We start from the raw sequence: 22,657 nt of genomic DNA on the forward strand, positions 1-22,657 counted from the left end.
AACACGTGTTTTCTGTTACTTACGTGCAGCAGCAAACAACATTTCTTGGTAAATTCTTTATAACCTTTATCCGTAGAAAAGACAATCAATCTTTAAGCGTAAAAAATACCTTATCTTTGTTTATTGACTAAACACTCGATATCTAACGGGGGAAGCGAAGTGTGGAAACATGTTGGTATTGGAGGGAGCAAGCCAGCGCCTTGTGTGCAAAAAAGAGGTGCACACACAAAACAAAAACGGCAAAAAAGGTGCCTGAAATAACACCCCAGCCACAAGTTAACAAAAAATTACTCCATCTCCCGCTAAAGGGAACCATGTGTGGATGCGAAGCAGCGGGGAGAAGGTTAGCTTGAGCGGGAGATGGTTTCGCGGCAGCTGCCCGAGCGCTCATCGCGGCGCTGCACAGGAGAAAGAATGAGGCGCGCGCGTTCCGCCATGTTCATACCGCGGAACTACCGTGGCGCCCCAAGCGGAGTATGCAGCTTGAGCGGGAGATGGTTTCGCGGCAGCGGCCCGAGCGCTCATCGCGGCGCTGCACAGGAGAGAGAATGAGGCGCGCGCGCTCCGTCATTTTCATACCGCGCAACTACCGTGTCGCCGCAGCGGAGTATAAAGCTGTCACACCACCGGTCGAGCGCGCCGCTCCGGATTCCTAGAGGAGAGAAAGGGGGTAGCGTAGGTGAGGAGAGAGAGGGAGAGAGGACGCGCATGAGCTGTGGGGGTGTGGCACGCGGGCGCCGCTCCGTAAAGTATTCCTAGAGGAGAGAAAGGGGGGAGCGTAGGAGAGGAGAGAGAGGGGGAGGGGACGCGCATGCGCTGTGGGGGTGTGGGACGCGGGACCACAGACAGAGCCGCCGGCAAGAAATACTTCGCATTTAAAAATACTAGGTTGAAGTCTGCGAATTTGTGCTGACATTATCAACGATTTTGATCTCAGGACGCTCAGAACGCTCGGCTAACGCCTTGATCCACGACAGTGGATGTGGCCAGGGTAACCAGTCGAAATTCCCCGCGAACGTGATAATTTATTTAAATTAAATTTTCGAGTCCGGGGCGCCAAAATTGACACCGTATGAAGCGTCTCGCTTTAGCCGCGTACTCCGGATAAGTTTTCCCCGCCTGAGGTTCTTAAACGCGCGCCCAATGCATCGTGCACCAGCAAGTTTGCATTCCACCCCCGTCGAAATTTGGTCCACAGGGCCGGCGGGATCGCGGCACGTCAGCAGAGCAACGACACAGCGCTGAAGCGTTATAAAAATTTCCGATTTTGGAAGGACTTTCCTGCCATTTCATGAGATGCCGCTGCACTTGAAGTCCATAAATACCGGGGAATATTTTAATCGAAGCAGTAGGTTCATCGCAAATTGTTTTTGTCTTTCCGCACAAAAATATGTCTTCCAGTTTTGAACGTTTCCATAATGTCCCACACTTCTAACTTGGAACGTAATTTGGAACATGTTTTCGACAGCGAAAGTTGTACTGTTTATATTGGATCTGGGGGTGGTCTTGTGCAGCCTATTTCCTTGGCACATTTTCGAAATTTGAACTTTGTGATTAGGTATTCAAGAAAAACGACGCTTCATTATCTGTTTTTTTTTTCGTTTTCTTGTATTAATATTTATTACCACAACGGTGACAAGAGGTCACGTTTAACTTACGTTGAGACTTATCGAGAGTTTCAGTCCGCACTGATTGAAGCTGCCTAGAAGAAAGTGGGATTCCTGGCTCGGTAATTCTGTTTCGAAGAGCAAAACACTCAGCGCGTATTTTATTAAGGCGAAAGCCTCAAGTCAACCAATAAAGAGCGTAATGGTCAGTCAACACGTCGTAAGTGGGGCTGTATAAGTATGGACGAAACTTGCTTATTGCCCCCACAATCGCGAGACACTCTTTTTCAGTTACCTAGTAGTTGAATTCCGCCTTGGTGAGGGCACGGCTAGCATAAGCTACAACATACTCGCAAAAGTCTGGTTTGCGTTGCACGAGTACTGCACCAAGACCGACGCCGCTGGCGTCCGTGTGTACTTCGGTTGGCGCAGTCGGGTCGTAATTGCGCAGAATGGGTGGTGAGGTAAGCAGGTGCCGTAATGTAGTGAAGGCGTCGTGGCAGGCTTGAGGCCATTTTTATAGGTCACCAGGGCGAGCAAGTAGCTTTGTAAGCGGTGCCATGATGGAGGCAAAGTTCAGAACAAAGCGGCGAAAATACGAGCATATGCCCACAAAACTGCGCGGTTCTTGTTCGGTAGTCGGCTTAGGAAACTCCGCAACGGCGCGAAGTTTGTCAGGATCAGGAAGAATGCCGTGTTTTGAGACTACATGACCCAGTATGGTAAGCTGGCGAGCCCCGAAGTGACACTTCTTCAGGTTGCGTTGAAGGCTTGCTTTGGTAAGGCACTGGATAATCGCGCGCAGATGGGCGAGATGTGTAGCGGAATCGGGGGCGAACAGGACGACGTCATTTAGATAGCGCAGACATATCTGCCATTTTAGACTGCGTGAAATGCTGTCCATCATTCGCTCGAATGTTGCAGGCGCATTGCAAAGTCCAAATGGCATGACTGTGAATTTGTACAGGCCATCATATTAGATGAACAGCTATGGGCAGTCGAACGGGCCCGCGAAGCGGCCGATAGGCTAGGCCTTTCGGTCCCAACGTGAGAGCGGCCCGCTGCGGGCTAGAAAACTAGCGCGACCCAATGGACCATATTAAAGTTTTTCCATCCATCCATCCATCTGGTGCGACGAACGCGGTCTTTGGACGGTAACACTCGGTCATCGGGACTTGCCAATAACCCGAACGCAAGTCGTGCGAAGAGAAGAATTTGGCGCCTTGTAGACAATCGAGGGTGTCGTCTATGCGAGGAAGAGGGTAAACATCTTTTCTAGTAATTTTGCTGAGACGCCGGTAGTCCACACAAAACCTAATGGAGCTGTCTTTTTTCTTGACCAGTATATCAGGGGATGACCAAGGACTACAGGCACAACGACTTCATATATCCGGAACAGCACGGCGATGACGATGGCAAAAAAATGTGCCTAGAGTGTCCCTATAATTGCTCTAGCAATAAAACGCTGGTGTAGTGTACTTTGAGTTGAATTTTATCAACTCTTCCAATTGGGTGCAAATCATTCTGGAGGCCCGAACTAAGGCGTCTCCCATTGTCCTGAGTAATTCCGTGCACAGTACATAGCTAAATGTTAAAGAAATTCCAAACCGTGCTATTGCTGCCTCTGCATTTTTGTAAGGTCATTCTTTTACAACCTCAAGCTGATTTCGACTCGGCTGTACTACCCGTTCTAATGATAGAAATCATTACAATAATAGCATACTCACTATTGCTGTCTTAAACGAAAGACTTTGCCGCTTTCTATTGGTCACATGGTGGCACACCAAATGAATTGATAGAAAAGTGGCTCTCGCAGATACATGCGACGCCATCGAAGCTTGTAAGAGCTAGGGCGAGCATCTGCGCTTGAAAAACAGCACGACGCCATAAAGACCGCCCTCTTGGTGCGGAAATATTGATTACTGTTTTTTGATTCAATGTAGGAAGCAGCAGAACCGCGGTACAAACACGGGTGCTGCCGCTGCCACTGCCATCTCCAATTGTGGCCCCTAGGGCCATGCTTCTTCTTGCCTTCGTCGTGGTTGCTCCCTCAGCGAAAGCTTTCTTTAAGCAGAGTATTTGATGGAGTTTCGACGCCGGGTGCGAAAAACGATGACACTGGAGCGAGCTGCGAGGGCACGCGCATGCCGTATTCTCACGTGGCCATGCAATACTGAAATAACAAAGGTTGCTTAATTCGTTTATGCATGCTTAGGTTCATCGTCATCATAATCAGCCAATTACCGCTGTCGTGCTCTAGCGAAATCCAACTTGTGCCTTCAAATTTCCTAACTTCATTACCCCACCTAGCCTTCTGCCGTCCTCGATTGCGCTTCCTTTCTCTTGGTATCGATTCTGTAACTCTAATGGTTCCGCGGTTGTCCATCCTACGCATTACATGGCCTACCTAGCTCCGTTTCTTTTCTCTTAATCTCAATTAGAATATCGGCTATCACTGTTTGCTCGCTGATCCACACCGCTCTCTTCCTTTCTCTTAACGTTGGGCCTAACATTTTACAGCGTAAGCTGTTACGGGCTCATCCTAACAGCGACGTCGGTTGGCGATGGTGTCCGCCGCGGCTGCCGGAGGTGTCCTTCGGAGCTATCGCCGGTAATCTGAAAAAAATTACTAGTTCACGCCGGGATCAAACCCGGGCCTGCTGCGTGGGAGTCAGCTAATCTATCACTGAGCCACGCCAGTGCTTGCTAGCATGCAGCGGGAAAATGCCACATAAACGTGCCCAAGCGCACGAGGAAGCACGCGATGAGACATGCACGCCGCGTAGCTTCGATACGTGCACATTGTGCATTGCAATTGCGCTATATTTCACCAGGTGGCACAGGTCATGTAGCCGATGCAGAGGTAGTGGTACAATGTAGGAGGTTTGAGGAAGTAAAAGTTTCACGATAAATGTACAAAAATGCTAGCAGAATATATATAGTGCGCCTGATTAAATCAATCTTGCTAGGTAACTATGTCCGCCTCGTGTTGCAAAGGGGATGCCAATAACTCCATCATCATTATCATCATCATTAGCATCCTAGCGTGCCTCTTGTCATGCGATGGGAGAAGCGCGCTGCGTAGCCTCGTCGCATGCACAGTTTATATTCCAGTTGAATATTAATACACCACTTGGCACGCCATGTAACCGTTGCATTGGTAGTTGTAAAAGGTAGATAAGGAGGATTTGAGGAAGAAAACGAAAATTGAGGAGATGTATACACAAATTCAAGAATGAAAATTATGTATAGCACACCTGATGAAACAAATCAAGCTAGGTGGCTGTCATCGTCCCGTTTGAAAGGGAATGCCATTGTATCATCATCATCATTTAGAATCATATCGTGTCATTTGTTACGCAATATGACATGTGCGCTGCGTAGCGTCGATACGTGCGAACATTACATTGCAGTTGCGCTATATTTTACCAGGTGTTCCGACATGTAGCAGTTGCATACTGCATGTAGCTCGATCTGGTTAACTCAAGTATAGGCTAGGTGACCATTTGTCACCACCCCGTTTCGAATGGAATGCCATTAAACGATCATCATCAACAGCGTTGCATCGTGACACGGGTCAAGGGATGTGACATGTGCGTAATGTAGTCTGAAAGACTGTGTTTACTCTTCGGTACACATTATGGCGCCTCCTCGCAAAGTACGAACCTTTGCTGAAGAAGCGAATCGTAGAGCTACGCGCGCGGCTGCAACCAGGCAACGTCGGGCTCAGCAGACTGCAGTGCAGAGCCGGACGTGTTGCGGCGCAAGCAACAGCTCGCCGTCGACGCCAGGCGGACAGTTGAAATTGTTCTCGTAAAGACGATGCAAAGAGACTTCGCCGCGAAGACGTTGTAGTGCATGTGCAGAAAATTAAACTTCTATGGAGCCGCTTCTCCAGCTTACGCTGTGAATGTGCTGCGTGTGCTGTGCAGGCCTGTGACTTTTTTCGTTCCATCGTACTTTGTGTGGCCCTTAACTTGTTCTCGAGCTTCTTTGTTAATCTCCAAGTTTCTGCCGCATATGCTAGCACCGGTTGAATGCAATGATTGTATACTTTTCTTTTCAACGACAGTGGTAAGCTCCCAGTCAGGATTTGGCAATGCCCGCCGTATGCACCACAACCCTAATTTTACTCTTCTGTAAACTTTCTTTTCATGATCAGGGTCCGCTGTGAATAATTGACCTAGATAAACGTGCTCCTTTGCAGACTCTAGAGGCTGACTGTCGATCCTGAATTCTTGTTCCCTTGCCAGGCTATTGAACATTATCTTTGCCTTCTGCATATCGTTACGCCAAGGCTACGGCAAGGACGGAAGAAGAGGAGGACGAAGTGCACTTGTCTTTGTAGCAGCTCGGTGTCGGCGCGGCCCATTTTCATCAATTCATCTTTTAAATAAACGCACCCCATAGTAACAGTTTTGGTGGAGGAGCGGGGTAAAACAACGGCGGCCCCGAAGAACGACGACGAACCGCCCGCAGAAGCGCAATCCGTGGAGCTTCGCCGAAGTCGCCGAATTGTCGGTCTGCCACCAGAGATGGCTTCCGACGGCGACAACCCGCCACTTTCTTCCAGCTACCCATGGCATCCTTACATCGAACCACGAACCTTCGCCGGAAAAGCCGGGGAAGACGTGGACGAATGGCAAAGCCTTTACCAACGCGCAAGTCGGTTCAATGGCTGGAATGCCACCGCCCAGCTTAACAACGTTGCCTTCTTCCTCAAGGGAACCGCGTCAGTGTGGTTTGAAAACCACGAAGAAAGCATGACGACGTGGGAACGGTTCATAGATGAAATCAAGAAGTGCTTCGGAGATCCGGCAGCTAAAAAGAAGCGTGCGGAACAAACCCTAATGCAGCGAGCCCAAGTTCCCGGCGAAACATGCACGACGTACATCGAGGAAGTGCTGAAATCGTGCAAGGCCCTGGACCCTGACATGACAGAAGAGGACAAAGTTGGTCATCTTCTAAAAGGGATCGCCAAGAACGTGTTCAGTTCCTCATCGGCAAAGACAGCCTGGACTCTGTAAGCGACGTGATTCGGCACTGCCGCACGTTTGAAGCCTTGAAAGGTCGGCGTATCACACCGAAGTTCGGCCGCCTGGCCAACGTAACTAATGTCGCCAGTGTTGACGTGGTCCCAGCTCCATCCGACCTTGCATCAGTTATTCGGCAAGTCGTGCGCGAAGAGCTTGACCGACGTGAGGCGGCTTCCCTCTCGACTCCGCGGGTTCGAGAGCCCCTTTCTCACTACGACTTCGCTGAGACGTCCATCACCGCCGCCTCCGTAGACGCCTACAACTTCGCTCCTCGTTCAAGAGCGCCAAACCCCACTCTGAACGCGCATCCCAGTTATCAGTTCCACGACGGTTACTCTCCCAGAGCGCCTGCAGTTACTCAAGAGTGGGATGGCCGTGCCAGTGATCCTGCTAATGACAATTTCAGTGCGTCCCGTGAGCGTCCCATCTGCTTCCAATGCGGTATTCGCGGTCACGTCGCCAGATTTTGTCCTAATCGCCCACGCACGTCACCACCGTCGTATGAGCGACCACGCACGTTTTATCGGCGTAGCAATCTGCACGGCGACGGGAAACGCTGGCCTTCTGACTCCGATAGCAGGACAAACCACCCGGCAAATTACCGTAGCGACTCTCCAGCTTCTGTGCGGAGCTTGACGCCACCGCCTTCACGCCAGCGCAGGTCTCCATTTCCTCGACGACGTCTCACGTCACCGCCGCCGGGAAACTATGCGGCGCGACCAATGGAGGTGAGGTCGCCAGGCCCCTATGCCTCCACCAGTCACCATGGGTCATAACAAGATTCATGTTTTAGTGGACAATGTTGCTACGTTGGCCTTAGTGGAGACGGGAGCGAGTGTCTCCGTTATCAGCCTGGATTTCAAAACCTGACTAGGCCGTAAAGTAATGTTCCGCTGGGATAACGCTAATGCATTTCGTGCTGTGAGTGGAGAGTCGCTCCGACCAATTGGAGTGTCTACCGCAAACGTCTATTTCTGCGATAAGGTGTATAAAGCCGAATTTGCAGTGCTTGCTCAATCCACTCACAACGTAATTCTTGGCCTCGATTTCCTACAACAGTGCGCTGTCACTGTTGACCGCGGTACTGGCCAGCTTTTCCTCTCTTCTCTTGCCGACCAACCTGCTACATGTTCATGCACTCTCGCCGTCATTGAAGATGTAGTCTTACCGGCACGTTCCTTATCCAGAGTTGGGGTTGCTGCTTGCGTTGTCGACGCCGATACATTTGGTGCACTTGTTGAGCCTGTGCCTTCGATGGTAGTGAAAAAAAGTGTGCTCGTACCTGGATGCGTCCTCTCTGTGGCCCGCGGAGCACCTACATTGTGGGTGTCAAATTTAGCCTCCCACTCTGTTGTGCTACCCAGCGGTATACGACTTGCCTCTTTTGAAGTGGATACCAGTCTCAGCATAGGTGCTTTAACTGATGACACGTAACACGAATCCCGAGAGCACGGGGCTGGCCCCAGTGTCCCTAGAGACTCATTGCCTTTTCTCAATAGGATCAACAAGTCACTGTCTTCAGAGAAGCGTCAAGCCCTGGTCGGCGTCCTTAGCAATCATATGTCATTATTTGATTTCGCGCAGAACGCTAACAAAGTTCGTGTTCCAACAACGCGGGCTCGCCACAGGATCGACACGGGGTCCGCGCATCCCATAAGGCAGAAAGCCTTACCGTGTGTCCGCGTCAGAGCGCAACATCATCGCTGAACAGGTCGACGACATGCTAGCCAAGGGCGTCATCCTAGATTCCTCTAGCCCTTGGGCTGCGCCGGTCATCCTTGTGAAAAAGAAAGGTGGGTCCTGGAAGTTTTGTGTCGACTGCCGGCGTCCCAATTCTGTGACGAAAAAGGATGTGTATCCACTTCCCCGGATCGATGACGTTATCGACTGCCTTCATTCCGCATCCTACTTTTCATCTGTGGATCTCCGATCGGGCTATTGGCAGATACGGATGCATTCAGCTGACAAAGAGAAAACCGCTTTTGTGACCCCAGACGGCTTGTTTGAATTCAACTCCATGCCTTTTGGTTTGTGCAACGCGCCTGCAACATTCGAAAGGTTTATGGACACAGTACTGCACGGCCTGAAATGGGAGATTTGTTTGTGTTATTATGACGACGTCGTCATTTTTGGCCGCACTTTTGCAGAGCACAACCATCGACTGGACGTTGTTCTGACGTGCCTTGAACAAGCTGCCCTTACCCTCAACTCAAAGAAATGTCACTGTGGCCAACGGGAGGAACTAGTACTTGGACATCTAGTGGACAAGCAGGGGGTGCAACCAGACCCACAGAAGGTCGCTGCAGTTAGCGGCTTTAAACAACCGCAGTCACAACACGTGCTGAGGAGCTACTTTGGTCTTTGCTCGTACTTCCGAAGGTTTGTGCCCAACTTTGCCGATACTGCCTACCCTCTGACTTCATTGCTGCGCAAGGATAACCCTTTCACCTGGACAGCAAATTGCGATTCCTCGTTTCGTCAACTGGAGTTCCTGCTCTCTTCCGGACCCATACTTCGTCATTTTGACCCCTCTGCCACAACAGAATTGCACACTGACGCGAGTGGAATCGGCCTCGGCCACGTCCTCGTCCAGTGCTTTGGTGACGCCGAGCATGCCATTGCATACGCCGGCCGTTCGTTGAGTAAGGCCGAACAGAATTACACCGTCACTGAGCAAGAGCGTCTCGCGGTCGTCTTTGCAGTCCAGAAGTTCCGGCCATATCTCTACGGGCGCCGCTTCACGATCGTTACTGATCACCATTCATTATGTTGGTTGGTTGGTCTCTGCGACCCGTCTGGCCGCCTTGCTCGATGGGCGCTACGCTTACAGGAATTTGACTTTGCAGTCCGTTACAAGAGTGGCCGATATCATGCGGACGCCGATTGTCTTTCGAGGCTCCCTGTACCAACAAGTGCATGTGACGCCGACAATTTCGATGAGTTTCTGGCCGCCATCGATGACATTTTTTTCCCGACCTGGCCACCTTCCGGGAAGAGCAGCGTGACGAGCGAAGCTTGGACGCCCTCTTCGCCTCAGCTGCTCAGCCGACAGGTAATGGCTTTGCCATCCAAGATGGCCTGCTCTACGAGAATAATTATGCGGCTGATGGTGCCCGCGTCCTCTTAGTGGTCCCTAAGAATTTGAGAATCCACGTACTGCGTGCTATGCACGACGACTCGAGCTCTGGGCACCTGGGTTTCACCAGAACATACCACCGCATTCAGGGCCGATTCTACTGGACTAGTATGCGACGGGATATGGAAAAGTGTGTGGCCAGTTGTAACAAGTGCCAGCAATTCAAGCGTCCTAATACCGCTCCGGCCGGAGTCCTTCACCCTGTGGCGCCACCATAATCTCCTTTCGAAATGGTTGCAGTCGATCTTCTCGGCCCATTCCCGTGCTCAACAAACGATAACCGTTGGATTATAGTCTGCGTCGACCATCTGATGCGTTATGCTGAAACCGCAGCGATGCCAACGGCCACGGCTCTTAATGTTTCGAGCTTCCTCCTGTCCTCCGTTATGCTGCGTCATGGACCCCCACGTGTTATTGTGAGATCGCCAGTTCGCGGCCGACGTAGTCGAATAGCTGTTGCATCTATGTGCTTGCCAGTTTCGCCACGCTACCCCGTATCACCCGCAGACAAATGGTCTCGTCGAGCACACTAACAGAACTTTGACCAATATGCTTTCAATGTACGTCGATTTCAGGCACAAAAATTGCGATGCCATCTTGCCTTTTATTACATAGGCCTACAACATTGCAAAGCATGAAACTACCGGCTACAGCCCTTTCTAGCTTCTTTATGTCAGACGACCCCGCAGCTTCCTTGATGCCATTCTACCTTTTACTCTTCATGCGAACTCTTCAATGGCCCAGACTCTATGCCGCGCTGAGGAAGCACGCCGCATAGCTCTGTTCCGTACGTTGGCATCCGAGGACCACTCCAAGATCAGCTACGATTCACGAGATAAGAATGTGTCGTACCACAAAGGGCACATATAGTATGGCTTTGGACACCTCTTCGTAAGCGTGGCCTGTGCCATAAGTTTCTGGCTCGTTACACGTGGCCTTTCGTCATCACCAATCGCCTTAGTAATGTGACATATTCGATTGCTCGTGTCGTTTCTAATGGCTACCGGTCTAAGAAGACGCAGCTTGTTCACGTCGCTCGCCTGAAACGCTGTCATCCACGTGACTCTGAGTGGACGTAACAGTTACATACCCCGCGGGCTTCACCTGTGACGGGAGGAATTTTACGCTAAAGCTGCGGCAAGGACGGAAGAAGAGGAGGACGAAGTGTGCTTGTCCTTGTAGCGGCTCGGTGTCGGCGCGGCCCCTTTTCATCAATTAATCTTTTAAATAAACGCACCCCATCGTAACAATATTATACTTCAACGCCAATCTTACACTTTCTTGGTTAAGGCCTTCAATCATTTGTTGTAATACGTATCAATTATTCCTGAATAGGACAATGTAGCCTGCAAATTGAAGGTTACTGAGATTTTGGCTGTTGATCCTCACTGCTGAGCCTTCCCAGCCTAAGAGCTTGACTGCTACTTTTAAGCCTGGAGTGAATAGCATTTTAGAAATTGTGTCTCCATGCCTGACCCCTTTCTTGAATGGTAACTTTATACTTTCCTTGTGGAGAACCAAGGTAGCTGTGTAATTTGTAGATATTTGCCAAGGTATTCACGTATGCCTCCTGTACACATTGATTACGTAATGTCTCTATGACTGCTGGTGTCTCTAATGATTGAAATGTCTTTTCTTAATCTATGAAAGTAATATAGAGAGATTGATTGTACTCGGCAGATTTCTAAATTACCTGACTGGTGACATGGGTATGATCCATCGTAGAATATCCCTTCCTAATGCCAGCCTGTTCATTTGGTTGACTGAAGTGAAGTGTGCCCTGATTTTATTGGAAATTATCTTGGTGACCCTATTGCAAAACCCAGTATCCAGTGCCCAGTGCCATGCCTGATTATGGGCCCAGTGTCACGCGCTGGATGCTGGGACGCTTGCAAGGCGCGCCATACTGGAAGGCGCTGGGTACTGGTGCGAAATGCAGCTCTAGAGCGAGAAATACGTGGCGCCTGGCTACTTTATATATATTTTTCGAATACAAAAAGGAACAGAGAGCGCTGTAATGCAATAAAAAAGAAGTAAAATAAACATAAGCCCCCTGAATTGGAACCTCCGACTTACAGATCCCTAACGCAGTATCTTACCACTACGCCACGCGGATTCGTGATTACCGATTCGTAATTTGCCAGGTCAACACGCAGACACAGTTGCAGTTTTGCACAGACGTCTCACACAGACATCGTAGATGCGCTATCGCCCCGCAACTAAAACTTACGCCTCTATTAGAAAGAAAAGTTGTCCGTATTGCATAGTACGCCTGGAAGTGTTGCAACACTGATTTGTTTTGGGATTAGTATATTAACTCCAAAAAAATCCTTAAATGAATCGCCCACCCGGGACGCTGTACGGGCTGTTACTGACGATTCTGACAGCCGTTTCTTGTTCTTCGCGGAAGGGTAATGCAACATTTCCATAGCTCGACAATGCATTTCGATCGACACGTATGTGTAGTCACATATCTCCGTCAGAGAAGTGGTCGGTCAATACGACTGGCAGCCTTCGGCGACAGCACACACACACATATATATATATATATATATATAGGTATGTTTATAACACGTCATATCGGCGCTCATCGCTTGTTGTGCTGACATGGTAGACACGAATGAATGGTCTGTTTAAAAACGCCGATGGGAAAGCTGAACTACAGAGGGATTTGTCCTCGTTAGACTTGTTGATTCCTCAGCCCAAACGGGCCGATAGCGTGTAGACGGACTCAGCGGGTACGGTAGGCCTAACCTTCGGTGGAAATGAACGATCTGGGCGTGGGTACCTGATGAAAGCGAAAATGTTTGCGTCTGAGATTCAGAACCTTCTAACTATTATTTTTAGTGCACTAGGGAAAGTGGAAGCGCACGAATCGCCTCAGCTTTGTTGTCGGTGCGATAATATCGATGAGCGGCACGCTTCCTGAGGTCCGTTCGAACGCGTCTGAACGGCTGCTGGGTTTCGTGTCGACTGCAAAACAGTGCGACAAGTGGCAGTCATCGCTTGCGTACAAACTACTGGAAAACGAGGCGTTATATGCGTTTGCGTAATTTCGTTCACGAATACAGCTATCCGCACAGTCAAAAGGGACATGCACAAAGCGAAAGTGATCTTCAGTGTCGCATATGCATGGGCAGTTCACGCACATTTATTCCGAACTGCAACACCACCGACACGAAACAGACATTTATGACCCCAAATTATAGCGCTATTTAGGACAGGAGTCTGGTTTTTGGACCGGACATGCCCATAAAATTTATCAAGCAATTAATGTTCAACAGCGCGTATACCCAGGCAGTGCGGCACAAACGAAACCAGCGCAGTTCCCAGTACGAGCCAGCGAACTCCACCGACAACCAGCGCGTGTACAGCGCACATCAGTGCGCCCCAGCGTCATAGCAGTGAAACCAGCGTCTCGTCCAGTGTGATCCAGCACTTCTCCAGCGATATCACTAAGTGTCGCAGTGACTCCCAGTGACTCCCAGCGTGCGCCAGCGTCCCCAGTGCCACCCAGTGTCAAAAAAAAAAACGCGCTGGTTTCATACTGGAAGGCACTAGAAGACGCTGGTTTTTGCAATAGGGGAATATTTAATACACTACTGAAAGCAACCTAATGGGTCTATCATTATTCAATTCTTGTTCCTATGGATTAGTATTATGTTGGCATCCTTCCAGCTCTCTGCTACACTTGAAATCGTAAGACATTGCGTAAAAAGGGGCGCAAGCTTTTCAAGCATGACATCTCCTCCATCGTTTATTAAATCGACAGTTATTCCATCTTCTCCAGCAGTTTTACCCCTGGGCATGTTTTACAAGGCCCTTCTTCATCGCTAGTGGTGAAGTATACGCTGCTAAGTCCGGCGTGACGAAAGTGCAGACGTCAAAATTGCCGCGGTTTACTAGTGAGCGTCCCTATTATATTCTAGGGCAGTTGGGCAAGGTAGCATGACGTCACGCCAAGCGTCTCAACGTGCTCGCTTGCCCGCGAGGAGTGGATAGCTCGGAGGACCGCTCAGCGGCGTTCAATTGGACATTAATGCTTTCGCATTCACAACTCATAAGTACTTAGGTGACCTCGATTTTTTTTTGTTACCGCAGTGGTGGTTCAGAGGATCTGGCGTACTGCTTAATTGAGCACGTGGTCGACGATCAAATTTTCCTTCGCTAGTTCCATGGTCATGTGTATGGATTAAAGAGGCTAGGAGGTTTAAACAAATGCTCAGGCACCATACTTTGGGTGCATCTTTACTAATACGCCATGAGGAGTGCAAATCAATTCTGGAATCCCAAACTACGGTCTCTCCTATTGCCCGGTAATTGCTTTAGGAGGTAAAATCCCGAGTAATTGCGGTTTTGGTGCACGAAATTTTGACTGACAAAGTATTGCTACTGTAAGCGCCTCTTTTCTGCCTATGAAAACAAGAAAGAACAGCATAAATCCTGCTGGTATAATTCGGGCTTTCATGGCATATAGCATAATAGCACGTAATATTCAGCGGCTACTTTGATTTCCCTTAATACTTGATATTTCGGCAAAAAACATTCTTAAGCCATTGTGAATGGGCCACTGGATATGCTCCCATTATTGGCCAATCCTCTGGAATGGTTATGTGCTACGGTGACCCAAGGAACATTGAATCCCTAAATGTATTTAAATATACAGTTAAACCTGCTTATAACGAAATTCCATATAACGAATTCCTGGATATAACGAAGTTTTTCTATTCGCCGCCGTTACTCCATAGGAGCAGATGTATTTGAGACCTCTACGTAACGAAGTGGCAGCGGGAGACCCCCTAGAAATAACGAATTTTCCCCGCCGACATTCTAGAGATTTCGCCGCAAATTTTGTAATTTTTGCGCGAGCAGCAACCGGAAGCACCTTCTCCGCCGCGACGGAATGCGAAGCGGCGGCGTCGCGCTTGGCGCGCTAGAATTCACGGCAGCTGCGAGGCGAGAGCGAGCGCACGTGTGCGTGCGTGCGCGAGGCGGGCCTGCATCCCTCGACTCGGCGATCTTTCCCCCTCCCTTCACTCAAACATGATCCCGCCGCTTGCTGCAGCTGGCCTAGCCCACCAAGCCGGCGCACTCTACTTTTCCTGTTGATGTTGCCGAAGGCAAATTAAACGTTTTGTTTTTAACGCGCTGGCAGCGCCACTCTTTGGTTACTGCACAAGTATCTGCACTTCCCTTCAATAACCTGACACTAGGTGACACTGTACGACGCTACGATGCCATCACGTCGGAGGCTCTTCGTTTCCGACGCCTCGCACTTGTGCGAAACGGCACGCGTCCACGCATCCAGTTGACATTCCAAGGATGAGTGCTTCGACGAAGAAACGCAAGATATGGACCTTGCTGCAGTTCGCTTTGAAGATAAGCCCGCGCGGGCGCACACTTTTTTCATATGTCAGATCGCTTTCAAGATAAGGCGGCCGCAGCCGAAGTAAACGCCTCCCTTTCTCGCCTCCCCCGCCGTGCCTAGCGCGGAAGCGCGCTTCGCCCCCCCCCCCCTCTCCCTCTCCCTCGCGCGCGCGAGATTGGGTCGGCTGACCCCCGCAAGCTTTCACTCGCACACACAGCGTACGGCGCGCGGCGACGATGTTGCCGTGTTTTGACTTTACACGAAACCTGAAAGCGACGTTCACGGTGACGGCACAAGTGCGCTTCGCAATAAAATGGGCGCCTGCGCGGTTATTACTCCGACAGCGATAGCGAATTCTCACACCCTACCAGCAGCTTCTCCGCGTTACCGGGCACTTATCTCGAAGGCCATGCTTTTGTGCGCGGCAATCGGCAACCGCTGTACCAGCAGGAAATCCGTCATGGTGGCCATGTTGTATGTTCACTATCGCTGGCGACTGTTGTGCGGGCGTCGCAATTCGAGAATCGAATGTCTGCGCACATGAGATTTTGCCGATTTTGTGCCTGTGCTTGTAGGAGAAGAAACATAGTGCGCACTAACCGTTTGGTAGGCAATGAGCGACTACGGCTTAAGCGGTCAGCCAATACATCGCGTTCAATGGAGGCGGGGGGGGGGGATCTTCGCGACTACGTTTAAACCGCAATTACGCATTAAGCGGGTACGTACTAACGAGGCTTGACTATTCTATCCATAACTCATACATTAATCGATGCTTCGCCTTTCGGGCGAAACTGGGACATTTAAATGCGAAGCATTTCTTGCCGGTGGCTCTGTCTGTTGTCCCGCGTCCCACACCCCCACAGCGCATGCGCGCCCCCTCCCTTTCTCTCTCCTCTTCTACGCTCCACCCTTTCTCTCCTCTAGGAATCCGGAGCGGTGCGCTCGACAGGTAGTGCGACAGCTGCATACTCCGCTGGGGCGCCACGGTGTTCCGCGGTATGAAAATGACGGAGCACGCGCGCCTCATTCTCTATCGTGCGCAGCGCCGCGATGAGCGCTCGGGCCGCTGACGCGAAACCATCTCCCGCTCAAGCTGCATACTCCGCTGGGGGCGCCATGGTAGTTCCGCGGTATGAAAATGACGGAGCGCGCGCGCCTCATTCTCTCCCCTGTGCAGCGCCGCGATGAGCGCTCGGGCCGCTGCCGCGAAACCATCTCCCGCTCAAGCTAACCATCTCCCCGCTGCTTCGCATGCATACATGGTTCCCTTTAGCGGGAGATGGAGTAATTTTTTTGTTCGTCGCAACTTTAGTGTATTGGGAGGAAATCTTGAGTGATAGTACATACGGTAAGCGTTTCTTTTTTGAATTTTTGTGCCGCAACTGCATATAACGAAATCCTCTTTATAACAAAGTTTTTCGGGAGCTTGTCAATTTCGTTATATCCAGGTTGAACTGTCTATGTGTCGTATACATCTCGTTACATACTCCTCTCATCGCAGTTCTTTTCTTGACAAGCATCATACATCGCGTTCGTCCTCGTGATATCGCTGCGTTAACATCCCACGCTGTACATCCGCCTGATTAGATGTGCGCATTTGGTCACAGCTTAAGTGTGAATGGTGCAGTGCATAGACGTCAGCTTTGTACGCGTTACAGAAAAAAAATTGCGATTACAATTACTTCTTTAAAAAATGTAATTGATTGCGATTACTAATTACTGCCAGCCCACGAAAGCAACTGAGCAATTCGTAAAAAAATAATCGATTAATTAAGCGTTGCTTTTCTTCCTACTTTTTATTAAAATTCCACATATACCGTAAATAGAACGAGCTGGCCTGGCTCTTTCAGTGTGTCCTCTGCAGCTATTCACACGTTTATTCACACAATTTTATTCGGTAATCTTCCCTCGTTTTCTTGTGAACACATCTGGCAGCGACACTGAAACCTCACCCAATGTGCGCACTGGATCGAGAGAATGGCCGTGTAGCAACATACGAGCACCTTCCTCGCACAATTGGGGTTACTCAGTGCCACGGTCCCCGGCTCTGCGTTCTCTATGAAGCGCAGCGCTTCCTTTTTGATGGGGCTAGGGGCAGGCATTCTTGACAGGACTGGAGAAAAACTAAAAAAATGTATTGAGTGATCATCTACACTAACGCCCGAACTAGTTATCGCCGTCGAGCAATTTGAATTTGTCGACCAACATCTGGTGGACCTTCTCTTGGCACCCTTCACTCGTTAGCCACTTAGACTTAATCGACTTATTGTAACGGATGCCAGCAAACGTCCACGTTCCTCGAAGAGGTATCCAAATCTGTAATGTAATCTAAGATAAGGCTGCATATTAAGCGGAAAAAGTGGAGCTGGGCAGGCCATGTATTGCGTTGGATGGATAACCGGTGGACCATTAGGGTTGCAGTATGGATACCAAGAGAAGGGAAGCGCAGTCGAGGGCGGTAGAAAACTACGTGGAGTGATGAAGTTAGGAAATTCGCAGGCGCAAGTGGGAATCAGCTAGCGCAAGACAGGGGTAATTGGAGATCGCAGGGAGAGGCCTTCGTCCTGCAGTGGACATAAATAAAGGCTGATGATGATGGTGATGATGATGATCATTCAGCCCTATAAATATTTTTCATTTGTTAAATCACGAAAGTAGGCGTATATGAGTCACGTCATATCAAAAACAAATACATGAGTTTACCTGCAAAAAAACATCAAAACTTCTGTCTATATCAGAGAACTCATAGACTGCATAAAGCGAAAAAGAATTCAGCAGCAGCTCTTATGCCCTCTGAAGGTCGGCTATAGACCTTTTCATCGGGCGAGGATGAAAGAATGCGCGGCGAGCGTTTGCTGACCTTTGGTGGGCACAAATTTCGCGGAGCAGTAGGGTCCAGGAATACATAATTAACAAAGATTAGTTGATGTTCTTTAACAGCGGAGCTGTTTATGGCGAGCGCACTCTGTCTATCGTAGACAGAAAAAACTCCGCCGAGCGATTACGCCCCCTCGCGTTGCCTGATAAGCGCCGGCGCAGGCGCGCGCTGGCTTCGCCCGACACAGACACAGCTCCGCCGAGCTCCCGCCAGCTGTGTGCTACTACGCATGCGCCGTGACGTCATTCCGGTGCGTTTGAGCTCGCCGCCCATACAGTGTGCATACTTTCGCCCCACTTCCTCTACGACGTAGTCACCAGATTCGCACTACTGCGCATGCGCCGCGAGTCAGACGTGACGTCACGGCTAACTGTGCATGCGCTCCTTCGTTCCATATGAAAGCCGGTGCGCGGTGGCGGTGCGCCAGACGTAGACACCGGGAGACCAAGCTAGGTTCGCACTGCCGAGGAAGAAGCCGCTTCCTAAGAATCGCGGCGCGCTGCTAAGCGAGACTGCCAGCGGCGACGCCGATTGGACCCAGCTTCAATGGCGAGGACAGGCTTGCCGAAGACTTGCCTGCCCCGCGAAGCGGATACAACGAGGACGACGAGAGGGACGACTGTGGAGACGATTTCTACTACTAGCTTGTACATATTAAAGTGTGGCTGTGGCTTCAATACGCCTGTGTGATCACTTCTTTAGACTTGGTGTTTGGCGCTGGTCCATAGATGCGCAAAATGGGTTTAACCTTTATGAAGAGAGTACACAGTTAAATGCCAATATCCGCCCTGTCCCATCATAAAGAAAGATGATGATCTCGCAAGCGAGCTCTGTTGAAAATAATGATACCGACCCCGAACGGAGAGCGTGATGTCGCGAAAGGGAGAGAGAGAAAAAAAGAATCTACATATATTGAACATGCGTTTGAAAGCGAGAACATGTCCAACGGTGAAAAAAAATGCTTCTTGCAAACACTGAATGTCAGTATTTTTAGTGCAGGACCCGACTGATAATTTCGGCTTGTTTTATAGGATTTCGAAACGCCTGTGCGTTTCACAAAATAATATTCCGGGTGTCAGTCATATTTAGTTATAAAAGTGTCACCAAACTGACCTAGCTGTTCGTGTTGTTCAAATCGGCGCCCCGGGAACAAGTCCAGGGTTCACGCACTACGCACATCACAAGTCACTCTTCGACCTTTTCAAAGAAGGCCAAGGCTTCTTTTGTCGCTGTAACTCAGTGCGACGATCCGGGGCGCCGTCCGAGTCAGAGGCTGACGTGTGGGCACGCTTTACTTATCGCGGGACCGCCATTTCTACGTCGAGTCCATCCAGGCTTGGCAAGAATCTAACGCTATTGTTACCTACTGTTAACTCCGATGCTGAAGCTGTTTCCTGGTGATGACGTCGATAGCGGTTGGGCTGCGGGATCGATGTCTTCACCGCTGACAACTTCGGCAGCCGGGGGCTCATTCAGACGCAACGACTTTTGCAAAATAGACACAAATCGGGCGTGGCATTGGAAGCGATGTAATTTGAAGCGGGTGAAGCCGCAGCAGATTTCGTGGGTGTTTCAGCTAGTATCAAATTGTGTGTGAGGAACAGACACATGTGTTAGCAGCAATTTTAAGTATATGAACATGCCACATTCCTTGAACTGCCGCCATTCCCATGGTATTTAGCGTGACAGATCGAATTTTTTGACGTTAGTTTAACAAGATTACAAACAATATCATGGACACTTGAGCTGCGGAGCTGGTGAGGTACAATTATAATTTAAGTATTTAAACATCGTGTTTCTCTCGCACGAAAGCTGAAAAGTTGACTCTTTTTGTGTACCGCAAGGACTACAACAGCGCTCCCGTGAGCGCCACCATGTTTGATCATGTGGTGCGGCTTCTGTTGCTTCCTAATGCTTCCCTCCTCTGCCTCAGCTCCCTATATAGGCTGCCTCTATTATTGCGATAGCAATTATATGGACACTCCAAAGCAGATTGCTGCCGTCGCCGTCGCCGTGAGGTTCCGTATGACGTCAATGGAGATGAAATCGTCGCCGCGCGCCGCCGAACGCTGTATGTGCGAGTGAAAGGGCGCGAGGGACGCGCGCTTTCACGGGGAGTGAACCCACAGCGGAGAACAAACGCGCGTTCTGCGCTGTGCTTCTTTAAAGGCTGCAGAAGTAGGCGTCACTTTCCTCCTTTACAATCACCATATATGTAGAGCAAACGCGCCTTCTTCCGACGGGCGAAAGGCCGTGGGGGGGGGAGGGGGAGGGAAGGGAGGCGACGTTTAGCTGCGGCACGAAGTGCCTATTTATATCAGAGTCTCCGGCAACAGTCACCAACGCCGCACGCATTTTGTGCGAACGCGGGCAAAACGCCGACGGCGTCGAAAAGTTCTGCGTGTGGCCGGTGCTGCTGCATGTCCAAGTAATACAGCTGATACAGCTACTATCATTACTCCGTATAGCTCTCTACAAATTTTGCTATCGCAATTGATGCTTCGCCTTTCAGGTGAAACTGCGACAACTTGTTTCAGACTTGTACGTAACAAATTACATGTAATCAATTACTTGTAATTCATTGAACTTCCTGTTGTTTTGTAATCGATAGATTGCTTTCTTTAGTTGTTATAACGCTCACTTTAATTTAATCCCTTTTTTCCAGTAATTAATTGCACGTAACCAATTACTTTGACTAGACAAACTGTAACAGGCGACATAGCATTGAGTACTTCAATTTGGCGGGAACTACATTAGAACGCCTGCGGTCGATCGTGCCCATCGTGCTACGTAGCAGCCTCACAGATGCCCATGTTCAAAAAGGCCACATCCGGACTCTCAGTAGTAGTAGTAGTAGTAATAGTTAGTAGTAGTAGTAGTGTTAGTGGTAGTGCTGGTAATAGTGGTTGTAGTAGTAGTAGTAGTAGCAGTAAACTTTAGAGAAAAAATTGCCTGCCAATCCACCCTGTGAAGGTGGTTGGAAAGCGAAGCTTTTTACGCCACCCTCACGGTGACTGCGGCGCACTTGATGATTCACACACTACAACGTAACTTTAACCACGGCCTTTATTATTATTTACTTCACAACAATGTTCACTACTGCTTTATGATCGGTGTGATATACACTACTAGACTACCCCATAGTGGGGTAGTCTAGAAAATGAACCGAAGCAGTTACTAAGCTGGAAGGGTTTCGAATGACGTCAACCCTCTTTCAAGCAGCTGCATAAGCTTTGCAACAGCTGCAATCTAATCTTACGGACCGCGCCGAGCCTGTTTCCGTTGTTTGCCCGCAGCCCTTGTCATCCATCATGTTGGCTCATCACTTTGAAGCTTGTTTTTGTGGTTTTTCTTGCGAAAACGAGTGCTTAGTTGTACGCTGAATGCCTGAATTCAAGTAAGCTAACTGCTATACCTGCAATTGTTAGCGGTTCGTCGGGATCGTTTTTTGATTACAACGACGAACACGACAGAACCCTTGGCTGGTAGAGGTACAAAGCTTCGCTTTAAAAATAATTGTGCGGGCTAACAGTATTTGTTTGTTCCTCGTAATGCTTCACCAGATGTTGGCCGACGAATTGAACCGGTGCTGCAAAGGCTCAACAGCGATGGCCATTTTGGACATTCACGCCTGGAAATCCCCTACGGACAATTTTTTTCACCTAGTCATTGACCCTACAGGGCGTGCCTTCTTCGAGCCCCAGTGACAATGAATCGCTGCACTTTACAGAGGGCCCAGATGCAAGCATGTAAGCTTTATGTAACTACAATATTGTCATATGTAAGAAGCCGCCTGCGGCGCGAAAAAGAAGAAGAGCACGCGAAGCACGGTGTTCGGAACGGCACGAGCTCTCGAGGCGCGTGAGCCGAGAGGCGTGATCGGGGGATGAACGGCGCTGTCGGTCGATTATCGACCTGGCTCCGGGCCAGGAAGGTCGCATCGCCAGCTCCGCTCTGGCGACGGGAGACTTGGGGGTCTGGTTGAGTCCGTGACGTTGGCCGTCCAAGGTGTGGCCGTCGACCTCGGCAAGTTCGAGCGAGGCTCCCGGAATGGCTGCAGCCTCTCACGGCAGGACTGGGCACCCCAGAGAGGATCCCCCTTCTGCAGCAGACCGGCACGTTGGATTCTCCACGGGACGCCACGTCGGCACTCACGAAGAGGTAGCGACGCATCCAGACGCTAGGCCTATCCAGGTGGGCCTAAGCAACGCCGAACGCCATCGCTGACGAGCTGACGAGCTCATCACCGACGAGCCGACGAGCTCACCGCCGACAAAAGAGACAACGCGAGGCGTTGGCACCTACGGCACTCTCAACCCTTCCGACGAGCCCGACACGTGTGCGACAAGAACTTCAAGACGACGATCCGTAAGAGACGATCACGTTTTGTTTACGACGCAGTTAGGCCGGGGCCAAGGTGGTCAGACTTTGACGAGTCAGCGCTCAAACTGACGTAGAAACTCTAAGACGGAGTTAGGCTTCGAGACAGAGATAGATTATTTTCGTGTAGTTTTGGTATTTAGTCAGAGTTTTGTATTTTGTATTGAGCAAGTATTTTTTGTTGAGTTATGTCTAGTTTCGCATGCCTTTAGTTTTGACTTTCGGTTTTAGTGTTGTGTGCCGCGTGAGTTC

The 22,657-nt window shown here is 49.9% G+C and overlaps 1 protein-coding gene across 1 annotated transcript in view; it reads left to right on the top strand.

Annotated features, from left to right (window-relative positions):
* LOC119437231 (adenosine deaminase) overlaps positions 1-22,657 on the top strand; it is a 476,423-nt gene that overhangs the window by 318,124 nt on the left and 135,642 nt on the right. The window lies entirely within an intron of this gene.

This window comes from Dermacentor silvarum, chromosome 1 (genome assembly GCF_013339745.2).
Source record: "Dermacentor silvarum isolate Dsil-2018 chromosome 1, BIME_Dsil_1.4, whole genome shotgun sequence".
In the NCBI taxonomy this organism is placed as follows: domain Eukaryota; kingdom Metazoa; phylum Arthropoda; class Arachnida; order Ixodida; family Ixodidae; genus Dermacentor; species Dermacentor silvarum.